Source organism: Coptis chinensis, chromosome 7, assembly GCF_015680905.1.
Source record: "Coptis chinensis isolate HL-2020 chromosome 7, ASM1568090v1, whole genome shotgun sequence".
Lineage (NCBI taxonomy): Eukaryota > Viridiplantae > Streptophyta > Magnoliopsida > Ranunculales > Ranunculaceae > Coptis > Coptis chinensis.
In genome coordinates this window covers 72,475,248-72,487,975 of record NC_141462.1, presented here as the reverse complement: position 1 = coordinate 72,487,975, position 12,728 = coordinate 72,475,248, and positions in this window count along the sequence as shown.

The following is a 12,728-nucleotide window of genomic DNA, read 5'->3' as shown; positions in this document are numbered from 1 at the left end:
ATGTTTTACTCAACTGTAGACTCATTAATATATAAACCAATTAATAAAGTCTAGTCATTGTTCTTCCCTTCGTCCAACTGCTTGGGGAGAATTACTTCACCAAATCCACCATCACAACCGCAATCCAATTAGTCTATTGTTCCATCTCATCAAATTTATGCTCCTCAGTCTAAGACTCCAAGTTGTGTTCTCAGACGTTTGTACTAGTATAGAGTTGTACACATTGATATCTACCACTGATGCTTTTTTTGAGATTCGTATTTTTCTAGTTGATACAAATTAAATTTTCTTTCAATAGTTTTTAAAATCCTCATGTCAACCTTATTGAAATGATTGCCGCCTAGAAACTAGCTAGCCTGAGGTTGATTCATACTAACTAGCTAACGAGTCTATATTTTGTTTGAACTTGAACATGCCAGATTGGAAGCTTCAACCATGACTTATCCCCCATGAATCATAAATGATAAATGGAAAAGAACAAGAAAAAGGACATGTTCCTTTGTTATGGTCTTCATGGAAATTGTGAATATATTACATACGACGTTCTGCCCATCGCTATCTAATGAACTTAATATAAGAGAGCCATTTTTAATTTTTCTACTCTAATTAATGTAAAGGGGTGACGTATCCTTTCAGCCCAACTCAAAATGGGTAGAAGGAAGAGATTCAAAACTGCAATTGCCATGTCCAGATTTTTTATTTTTTTATTTTTTTCAAATTGGTTACGGGGTTCGGTAGACCCCAACCTGTATTAGCTTGAAAACCTTGGTACATGGTGCCTCTTGCATCTTCATCTATCATTTCTGACAGCTGAGCATCAAGAGGATGAGGATAAAATCTACGTTAGTGACATTACATAGTTTTGATAAGTGGTCAGCTGGCCTATTGCATTCTCTGAAGGTATGTTGAATGTTGAATTTCTCCAATCGACTGATGAGGAGTGTAATAGATGCGGCATGAAGGTTGAGGCAGTACCATGGAATGGTTTCCTTACCTTGTATAATCTGCATTGCTCTATAAGAATCAGTGGCTATTCTCACTGATGCCATGTCCAGATTTAATGGTTGTTCCATGGTTTGTATACCAAAAGATCGACCACGTACGTACTCCTCCAAATGTTAAAAGAAGAAGTGAAAGATCGATGAACTGGTAATTCTAATAGAAGTACACAGAAATTACCATTTGGAATTTAGTAGTCCAAATTTCTAAGTTGATCGGAATGTTGTGCAACTTGATAACGATAGTGTGCAACTTGTTAGTTGTACACTACTACATATACTAGTCCCTTTTTTATTTGTCTGGGCCCTAGGGAACCTCCTTATTTAACATCAAAATGATCATGCAGAACCGTGACCATTGAAACTGTTATTTTCTTTTATTTGTCTCTCAAATAGGATATGTTTTACACATGCGTGATGCGTCATGTTTTGAATTAGGAAGACTTCTCAAGTTCTGATTCTTTGTTTAAGAGGTCTGGATTGGGTTCTTGTACTTGATAGAGATAGAAGAAATGGGGGTCTTGCCGTCTTGTATTGAGAGTGAGAGACACACCAATGATTTGTATTGCCTGTGACCGAGGGTACAGCGAACTTCTCGTGTAGGGGCCCCTAGCTCGTGTAGTTTCATTCCGTGACAAACTGACAGAAGCTTTCTTAATAAATGAACATCTCCCTCAGAAAGCTGATTGGTTAAAAGGACCCAATAACAACCAGTTTTAGGACCAGTTTATATTCACGGCTGCTTAATATTAAATGTTTTCTCCAGCTCCATCTCTACCAGACTACCACTAAAGCAATTTGGGCATAACTGCATAAGCTTAAGGCCTCATGTGTTAGCAAGGCCTCTCGTCAAATGTTTCATTCTTTAAGCGAAACCAACATAATGCTTTAAATTAAGAACCAAAGATGTATTCTTACCCTGAAATAAAATGGAATAAGATAAATTAAAAATATTATATTATTAATTTCAGTTAGCACAAATATTACTAGATACGTGTGGCGGCTGCCGTGGCGTCATTTTCAGTTTCCGCTTTGCGCCTCAATTTCTATTGGAACGCTTACTTCTCAGATTGACGTACAGATTGTCAATGACTAGCTGAATGACTACAACATTTAAAACTTCCTTCATCTTGTTTAACGAAAAAAAAATCCTTCTAGAGACTTTATTTTGTTTACAATCGGATTATTTCTTAGAGAAGGCTGCTGAGGTATTGTAGAGACAAATAGGAAAGCTGTATGAACCTAAAAACTACAACTAAGAATCGAAGAGCTAACAACTCAACCTAGACCTAGTCTCTCTCTCTCTCTCTTTTCATCTTTTTCTCCTCTTTCTCCTTTCTCACTGTGCGGCCCCTTCCTTTCTTCTCTCCATCCTCTTCGTTTTATACCCTTTATCCTCTTCATCTAGATCGTCCACCTGTCTTTTCGACCCTCGGTCTCTCTTTTCGCCGTACCTATGCCACGTCTGCGTTCTAGGGTTCCACTGTCATAATTCTATACTCCTCGAATTCCCCTATTAGATTACATCCTGTTTCTTATCCTGTTGACCTAGTCCACTTCTCATTATTGGGACACTACAAATGCCCCTTCTCGACTCCGCGGTTCTGTTGATGGACCCCTCCAGAACTTCCACCACTTTTTTACCTTTTCCCAATCCGACAGAGTAGCCTCTCCACCTGCTCTTGCCCCTGATGCGGTCCCCTCCACCTCCGGTTGTCAGGCCCCTTTACTGCCACCCCTATCTAGATGTCGTAGACCTAATTTGACCACAATTAGGGCGGCCTATGGAATTCCCGCCGATATAGTACTGGAACACGTGCCATCTGTCACCCATTACCCCCATCTGGTTTCCCGACGTCCGGGGTACCTTGTAATCACTGTAGGTCAAATTATCACTGGTCTACGACTTCCTCTCACCCTTCTAGACGTTGAGGTGTGTAATCATTTCAATATTCCCCCCTGCCAAGGTATAGGGGGTTTTTGGAGAATTATGTATGTTGCGAACTCGTACAACAAGACCGGAGAACCCAAGATTACAAGCCGCAATATCTTCTCTCAATATTATATCAAAACCAGTACCAAAGATGTCAGTGTAGGGTACCAGTCCTTTTGTGTACACCCTCAGAAGCAATCTTTTGTACTCCATGTCACAACCTCTGACAAGGTATGGCACCACTACCTGTTATACGTATCAGGTCAATTTTTGTTCGTGGACATTCCTTCTGATTTAACTCTTACCCACCTCGCCTTCATAGCCCGTGGTGCGTGTCTTATCTCTTCCCTTCTCTCTTGATGTGCTGCCCTTGTTATCACTAAACCGCGGTTCCTCTTTGTTTTGCAGGTTGGCGGCCAGATTCCAAGTCCAACATTTACTCCGACATCTCGTATCCCATTTTCCAAAGGCTCTGCGAACTCGGTCCTGCTCAAACCGACCGCCTGGGTATCCATCCCACTACCGCTACTCCTCTGTTGCTGATCCCCGATCTACACAATATTGGTGGTTTCTCCGCTCCATTTTATCGTCCTCCCCCTCCCAAGGAGCGGAAACCCAGAGCATCTCCTCCTCCAAGGAAAAGGCCTCGCACCCATACCTCCCGCCGCCATCATCCCCGAACCTCTTCACACTCCCCCGCCTCCCTTGAATCTCACGATCCTCCCAACTCCTCTGCTCCTGAAGACATCCCTTCTTACCGCTCTATCTCCAATTAGGACGATCAGTACACTTCTCCCCGCTCCCCTCCCGACGATATGAATGTCCACAAACAAAAACTGTTCGACAGTGATTCCGATGATGATGAGGTGAGGGAGGTTCCCTCCAAAGAGGTGCGGGCTCCTGTTGACAAGATTCCATCTAAGAGGTAGAGGACCTCAGCATCTGAAGAACCTGCCCCTACCACTCAGCGGCCCTCCGCATTCGAAGAACAAGCCCCTATCACTTCACCCCTTCATCCTGCTGTCTCTTCCCCCTCACACACGCCGGTCTGGTAAAGAACCAGTTCCGCATACTGCCCCGGCATCTAAGCTTGCAACTGTAGAGGACTTCTGTCCTATTTTCAAGGTGCGCAATTGTAGGGTGAACACTGCGGACTCCGCTCTGGACAATGCGGCCGTAGCTTCCTCTCTATTTTATAATGCTCACTTGCCCAAAGACATGGTATATGCGGACGGGGGTTCGTTTGATCAGCACCGTACTTCTCTGTATACTAACTGGGAGAAGGTACAACCTTTTATTATTATTATTATTATTTATTATTTATTTTTTATCCATCTTCCTCTTTGATCCGAGGTGAGCCTGGATATCTCCTTCATGATCCGTGGCCTTTTCAGTGCTAAAACCAAGGTGGCATCCCTGGATAAAGAACTTAACAGCCTTGCTGGACTAAGAGTTGCCTATGCCGCCCTCCAATTGGATCTAGAAGCTGCTAATTTGGCTAAACTCAAGGCCCAGGACGAGCTCAAGTCCGCGGAGTCATCTCACGAACAATACATGGATAAGGTCAACGAACGCCTAAGTCATCAAAGGGAAGTGCTCCTCCTCCAACACCAGGTCAATCTAGATGCCCTCACTCAACAACACAAGGAAGCCATGGACGCCCTCAATTAGAAGCATTAGGATGCTACTGCCGAACTACTGTAGCAGCACCAAACAGACATGACTGTACTTCGCTGCCGCTTCAAGCTCCTGGCCGACAAGAGGGTGGCCAAGAAAATTCAAGAGGAACATGCGCGACTCACACGGGAAGGTCGGCTTCTCCCTGAAAGGCCTGCCACCCCGGTGGTCAAATCCCCTGAGGTCACAAGGGAAGAAGTGTCGGCCATTGATGTCATTCCAGAACACCCTGTGAAAGAAGAAAACCCCATCCAGGTAGCGGCCACTGATGAGACCACCGTTGTAGCCATTGAGGAAGCTACTGATGAGATGACCATTGATGAGCCCACCTTGGGGATGCCCTAGAAATCTTTCTGTATTAAGACATTGTTACAAACTCGTGATTTGTCTTGCTCTTTGTTTAGCGACTATTTTGTCACCATTTCGTTTGCGACTATGATGTTTGATTTTGCTCCGTGTGAATGTTGTCTTTTTATCTTTGGACTCTATCTACTTGTTTAAATTTCAAAATATCTCCACATATAGCTTTTCACGTCTCTAGTTAGTCCCTTGCCCTCTCCTTAGTGCTGAAGCTTTCTACACCTCATTAAGGCACTCTGCTGCCTCGGCTAGGTCATACAGCATGCCTGGGTTGGCGGTGCAGCCTAATGAAGGCAAATTTCTTTGCCCCATGTGTCTCTTGCATCGCTCGTTCGCTAGGACACCTAATCTTGTTCTAGGCTCTCTCCAGCACTAGTGTCAGCGAAGGGCTCATCCCCTCCGCTGCCTCTCCCTCTGATGGGCGTAGAAGCCTGATGGGGTCACTCTCCTTGCCCTAAGTGTCTCTTACCTCTCTCGTCCGTAGAGGGCTCACCCCACTCCGCGGGCTCGCCTAGACCCCAAAGCCTGCTGGAACAACTCATCGTGCTCCAGGCTCCCTCCAGCACTAGTGTTAGCGAAGGGCTCATCCCTTCCGCTACCTCTCCCTCTGATGGGCATTTAAGCCTGATGGGGTCACTCTCCTTGCCCCATATGTCTCTTGCATCTCTGATCTGTGGAGGGCACATCCCACTCCACGGGCTCGATCAGGCCATGAAGCCTGCTGAAACAATTCCTCTTGTTCCAGGCTCCTCCAGCTCTAGTGTCAGCGACGGGCTCATCCCCTCCGCTGCCTCTCCCTCCGATGGGCGTGGAAGCCTGATGGGGGTCACTCTCTTTGCCCCACGTGTCTCTCGAATCTCAGATCCGTGGAGGGGCTCATCCTACTCTGCGGGCTCGATCAGGCCATGAAGCCAGTTGGAATAACTCATCTTGTCCCAGGCTCCCTCCAGCTCTAGTGTCAACGAAGGGCTCATCCTCTCCGCTGCCTCTCCCTCTGATGGGCGTGGAAGCCTGATAGGGGTCACTCCCCTTGCCCCATGTGTCTCTCGTATCTCTTGTCCGCTATCCACATTCTTATTTAAACATCATACATAGCAAACAAATTTCTTTTCACAAAAGTGTCGTGGTCTTATATATTTACAAATAGCTCTAGTCCTTTGCTCTGGACTTTTATTACATTGCTTTGTAACTTTATTACATTCAATTACAAAACTTTCTCAACATTTTTACATTCCAAGGCTTTTCTATCAGTTTGCCCTTCATTGTTCGTAGTTTATAGGTACCAGCCCCTCCTACTTCCACCACGGTGTATGACCCTTCCCAATTTGGACCCAACTTCCCATCCTTTTCCCTCTTTGTACTTGGAGTCACTCGGCGGAGCACTAAGTCTTCTATCTTGAATTGCTGAGGCTTGATCCGCTTGTTGTATTGCCTCTGTAATCGCCTGTGGTACTCTTCTAATTGAATGCAGGGTGAGTCTCTTTTCTCTTCTGCCAAATTCAAATCCCCTGCCAAGATGTGCCAGTTCGATCCCTCCTCCACGGCCTTGGTTCACATGGTAGCTGCCACCATCTCCGAAGGAATCACGGCCTCGACGCCGTAGGCTAAGGCAAATGGGGTCTCCTTGGTGGTTGTCTGAGGTGTAGTCCGATAAGCCTAAAGAACATGGTTCAATTTGTTTGCCCACGCGCCCTTCTTGTCTTCCAACTTCCTCTTAAGGTTGTTTATTATTGTTTTGTTGGAAGATTCGGCTTGTCCATTGCCTTCGGGGTTGTAGGGGGTAGAGAAACCCTGTTTCACCTTGTATGCCTACAGAAACTCAATCACCTTTGCTCCCGTGAACTGTGTCCCATTGTCCGTAATGATGGCATACGACAGCCTAAACCGACATATGATGTTCTCCCATAGAAACTTAATCACCTGTGTCTCCTTCACCTGTTGCAAGGGTACAACTTCTATCCACTTGGTGAAGTAGTCTGTGGCTGCCAGCATATATCTCCTATTACCGCTAACCATGGGCAGTGGTCCTACGATATCCATCGCCCATATAGCAAAAGGCCACGGACTTAAGACATTATGCAGAGGTTCCGCGGGGGTGAATATCAGCTGGGAAAACCTCTAGCACTGATAAGTGCTCAAAAAGTATAATTTAACCCTCAATTATGCCTCTTGTTTAGCAATATTAGTGGACTAATAGTGTTTGTAAGTTATGTTTTATCATTCTACAGGTGAAAAAGAGAGTTTTGTGGAATATTAGAGGAAAAGGGATAAAACGGACCAATTCAATTCAGAGCATTAAAGATCACATGGGAAGTCGGTGGACAATCATGGAGAAGGCCAAGGAATTGAAGCTATTAAAGATGCGACTTGGACCTATTTTAAAGCTTATTTGGAAGCCCAAGGCCAAAGGATTTGTTGCTTGGACCAAAACCTGCAAAAGAGGATAGAAGGATAGAGCAAAAGAGGGAAAACAGACTTCCGCGTCTGGGACGCAAGGATCGTGTGTCCAGACGCAAGGCTCGCGTCTGAGTCGCAAGGATCGTGCGTCTAGACGTATGAAACGACACTGTAGCCACTTCCTTCTCAGTTTTGAAGACGAAGTTGGACTCTGAAAGAAGTTGATTTGTATTAGGAAACAAATGACGGTTTGAAATACTTCTAGAACTCATTGTAACCCCTATAAATAGAGGACCTAAGTGCCTCATATAATTTGCCAATTCACTTATACTCTTGTCTCCAGAACTTGAGGCAGAGAGAGATTAATAATAAAATATTCAGTTTTAACTAGTCGAGTCTTAATAAATTAGTTTTTCTAGTCTTATGTTCTTCGACTCTTCTTCTTCTCATTTTATGTGTTCTTCCTTCTTTATGGAAGGCTAATCTTCTCTTTCAAGGGAGGAGATGAAGTCGATGCTTAAGGTTTAATGATTCTTCTGGTTCATGGTGTTCTTCAATTAGGTTAGTTCTTTATGTTTTTAGTTATTAGTTCCATTGCCCACACCAGGGGATGGAAGTATAGAATAGGGTTTATGTTTTGCAATATTAATATCATGCTAGTGTTCTTTACTTTTCTTCTAGTACTATAGTTCTTTAGAGTTAGGGAAGTATTCTTTGTGTTGCCTTAGAAAGGGTAGCTTAGGGAGTGGCTGCCTAGGAGAAGTATTCTTTGTGTTTACCTTAAGTGGTGATTTATTGAATGGCCGCCCTATTAGGAAGTACTCCTTGATATTGCTCTCGGTAATACATTGAATGGCTGCCCGAGCTTACAGAAAAGAAAAGAAGATATTAATAGCATAAATATAGGAACAACCTTAAGTAGAGTTAATTGTTAACGATGTTTCGTCCAAGAGGGCATCAACACTCGCTCGATTGCCTAATTGTAGTCTACTTGTAAGAACAACCATGAAGCAGAAGGTCATAGATCAAAAGTATTGGTGGATTCTAATCTCTTGAATTCCCTCTCTTATAAATTCTCAATAGTTTAGTTTAGCATTAGAATATAAAATCTCTACAATCATAGTTTTTAATCCCTCAAACCCCCTTTCCAGTCCTGTCCTTCACATAACATACACTTAAAAGTGGAACGATACCCTACTCATCCTTTACTTATTGAGGGATAATTAGGTTTTGATACGCTTCTATTTTGTTCAATGACCATCATCCATCTACATCATCTATATACCATCTGATAAACACAAAAAGGAGTGCGTGTCAAATGGCACCGCTGCCGTTTTAAGTTGTTTATGTTTAACGTTTTATTTTAAGATTAGAACTTTGGATCTTGAGGTAATTTTAGCTGCATCATCCATCCTTTTAAGAAAGAAAGAAGCTTGAAGGACATCTCGAAGACAAGATCTACTATCCAGGTTAGTCAAATTTTCATTTTTTTTTATTTCATTCTTAGTATAGTTGCATCATAGTTTAGTTTTATTGCTTTATAGTATAATTGCATTTAGGACCTTTTCAACAATTGAAGTTGTAAGCCAACATAGCGAAACATCAAACTCTAGTGTTTCTTGTTTGAATCTTGACAAACGGACTATCGTCTGTGGGCCGTGGTACTTAAGCAATCCAAGTGATTCACTATAACCCTAGAAGAGACAGCTTTAGACAACAGGCGAGATACTAGCTGCAAAGCCCAACCCAGTTGAAGGAAAGTAGTTTTACATTTTAGTATAATTTAGAATAGTTGCATATTATTCAAGCATTGTAGGATAATTTTTTGTCATTTTTACATAGCATTTTCTAGTGTATGCCTCGTCATCCATATCATCGTCCGGTAATAACACAACAGTGGGCAAGGTTTAACAACCGACTCATAGGAATAATAGACGAGATTGATACAATGGCCACACGCAATGATGGAGGTGTTTTGGACACCAATAATCCTGAAGTTATCCCACCCATGCAAGCACAACAGAGGAAGAAGATGAGTGATTTCTATTCACCAATCATTGGAGACCCACCAAGCAGTATTGTTTTTCCAGAGATAGAAGTTAACCAGTTTGAACTTAGAGCATCTGTAATCTCTATGCTTCCAAAGTTCAATGGTTCAGACAATGTTCAGCCTTATGTCCACATGAACAAATTTCTATCAATTAGTCCTCATAACTTTAAAGAACCAGAATATCAGTGATGAGAGTATCAAGTTAATTCTTTTTCCACTCTCACTCGAAGGTAAAGCATCCGAATGGTTAACTGCATAGCCGATCAATTCAATCGACAACTGGGAGAAGTTGAGAATAAAGTTTATGAACAACTTCTACCCACCCTAGAAGACAGATGCCGTGCATCAAGCCATCAACAATTTCAAAGGGAAGGTGACTGAAGAATATCATCAAAGCTGGGAGAAATTCAATAATCTGCTAGTTTTATGTCCACATCATGGTTATGATAAGAGCACACTGGCTCATTTTTTCTTTCGAGGACTTTCTACTATGAACAAGCAGATGATACAATCAATGCATCAATGTAAGTTTACATCTTTGGATGGAGAGGAAGCCTACAAATTTCTTGAAAATCTAGTTGAAGACGCTCAACAATGGAGTACTAGCAACGAGGACGTAGCTAGAGTGGAAGGGGTGCCGAAGCAATTTGGCAACCAAATTCAAGAAGACCCAAATCAAGCAATGCTATCAATTATGGCAAGCCTATTAACAAGACTTGAAACTCTGAACAAGAAGTTTGATCAGTTCTCCATGAATCCTCCAAAAGCAAACAATTTCCAAGCTAAACCTCAGCCATCCAAGCCTTGTTATGCCATTTGTGAGCTATGTTCTGATGAAGGCCACACCACTGAAGAGTGTTCGTACTATCTGGATACTAATGCAGAGGCATGTAGTATCAACTCTTTAGGAAGAAATAACCAGTTCAATCGGGGGACGTAATTATTGGAAGCCACAAAATACAAATCAAAGGAATTTTCCTCCGGATTCCAAAATCACCAAATCGGTTCAAAATAACCAAGATATCGGTTCCAAAACTGCCAGCAACCATATAGAAATCAACAGTCATACCAGAACCAGCAATACCAAGACAACACAAACAGAGAGTTAGTACCAGATCTTATGAGTGGATATATTACCCCTACGCCTCAGTCGAGTAAAGTAGTTATCCCACATCTGGAAGAAGCTATCACCACCATTGTCAATGAGTTGAAACAGACAAATCAAAGAGCCCAGAAGTTGGAGAATAACTTTAGTGTCATTCAAGGGCAGATAGGGAAAATCGCTGCCGTTGACGGAAAGATCGAAAGGAGCATTACCAAGCCAGCCGGAGGTAAATCCGAAAGGAAGAGGTGTCTTGCAGGTGGATAACCTGGAGATTACTAAGTTGAATGACCAAGTTAATGCTGTCACCACTCTGAGGTCAGGCAAGAAAGTTGATAACAAGATTGTCTATGAACCAGGAAAATATTCTACGGAACCTAAGGAAACTTATGTCCCCACCATCCCACCCAATTCTAACATTCCAGATATATCTAGTGTTGTGCCACCTATTGAAGAAACTATTGCAAAAGAAGTTGAAGGAACTACTGTGAAAGTAAGTAAGAAGAAGCCATCACGAGTGACTCCACCTGTCACTCCACTATATGTTACCAAGCCGAACAAAGAGAACCGGTATTGAAGAATCCGCCAGCACCATTTCCTTTGAAACTAGTGAATACCAGAAAGGATGACCAGTACAAGGAGATTTGCGATGTATTTCAAAATTTGCATATTAATATCCCATTTCTGTCCGCCATCAAGCAAGTTCCTTCGTATGCTAAGTTCGTGAAAGATCTAGTGAAGAAGAAGACCAACATTCCAAAAGAAGCTTTTATCGCTCAAAGATGTTCATCGTACCTACATAATCTAGCGGTACGTGGAAACCGAAAGATCCTGGAAGTCCAACTGTTACATGCAGAATTGGACATTCTTTGGAGGAGCAAGCTTTATTAGATTTGGGTGCTAGTGTGAATATTCTACCATATTTTGTCTACGAGAAGTTAGGCTTGAGGATCTTAAACCGACTTATGTTACTTTACAGTTTGCAGATAGATCAGTAAAGATACCTAAAGGAATCATTGAAGACGTCATAGTCAAGATCAAAGATTTCTATTATCCAAATTGATTTCATAAGACTTTCGACCACGTAACCTACATCTAGTAGGCAGATACTAATCATTCTAGGCAGACCATTCTTGGCCACTGCAAATGCACTCATCCACTGTCGAAACAGTAATATGACGTTATCCTTTGGTATTATGAGAGTCGAGACCAATGTTTTCCATATGTTACAGTAACCACAGGAGGTGAGTGCTGTGAACGAGGTATGTATGATTGAAGCATTAGCACAGGATTATCTGACTTATTCATATCCTGCTAATGAGTTGTTGAAAGCTCTGACAGACTTAGATTGTGAGGAACTTAGTGTCGAGGCAATCAATGCAATTTTAGATTCATCACCTGTCATGGATGACAACAAGTTCAAAGAAAAGTTTGAATCGCCTATGCTTGATGAACTATCTAAAGAGCTTAAAAAGGAGCCACCTAAGCTAGAATTGAAGCCTTTGCCGTCTACACTCAAGTATGTTTTGTTGGGAGATTTGGGAACCTACCCAGTAATCATTGCATCAAATTTGACTGAGGAGCAGGAATCCATGTTAGTAGCACTTTTAAAGGAATACAAGTCATCTATAGGTTGGACAATTAATGATATCAAGGGGATCAGTCCTATGATAGTTCAATATATGATTCATTTGGAAGAGGATTCCAAGACTTCTAAGAAACCACAGAGGAGGTTTAATCCGAAGATGAAGGAAGTAGTTAGAGAATAGGTCATCAAACTCCTTGACACCGGCATTATCTACCCTATTTCTGATAGTCAATGAGTTAGTCCAGTTCAAGTTGTGTCGAAAAAGTCTGGAACTATAGTGATTGAGAACGAGAACAATGAGTTGATTCCAATCAGGATTCAGACTGGATGGAAAATTTGCATCAATTACAGGAAGCTGAATAGCACATCGAGGAAAGATCATCTTCCTTTGCCATTCATCGATCAGATGTTAGAAAGATTAGCTGGACAAGCTTACTATTGCTTTCTTGATGATTACTCAGGATATTTTCAGATCCATATTCACCTAGAGGACCAAGAGAAGACCACATTCACATGTCCGTTTGAGGATTGCCTGCACCATCTCTCCTTAGTCCTTAAACGTTGTTGCGATACCAACTTAGTTCTGAACTGGGAAAAGTGTCACTTCATGGTAAAGGAAGGGA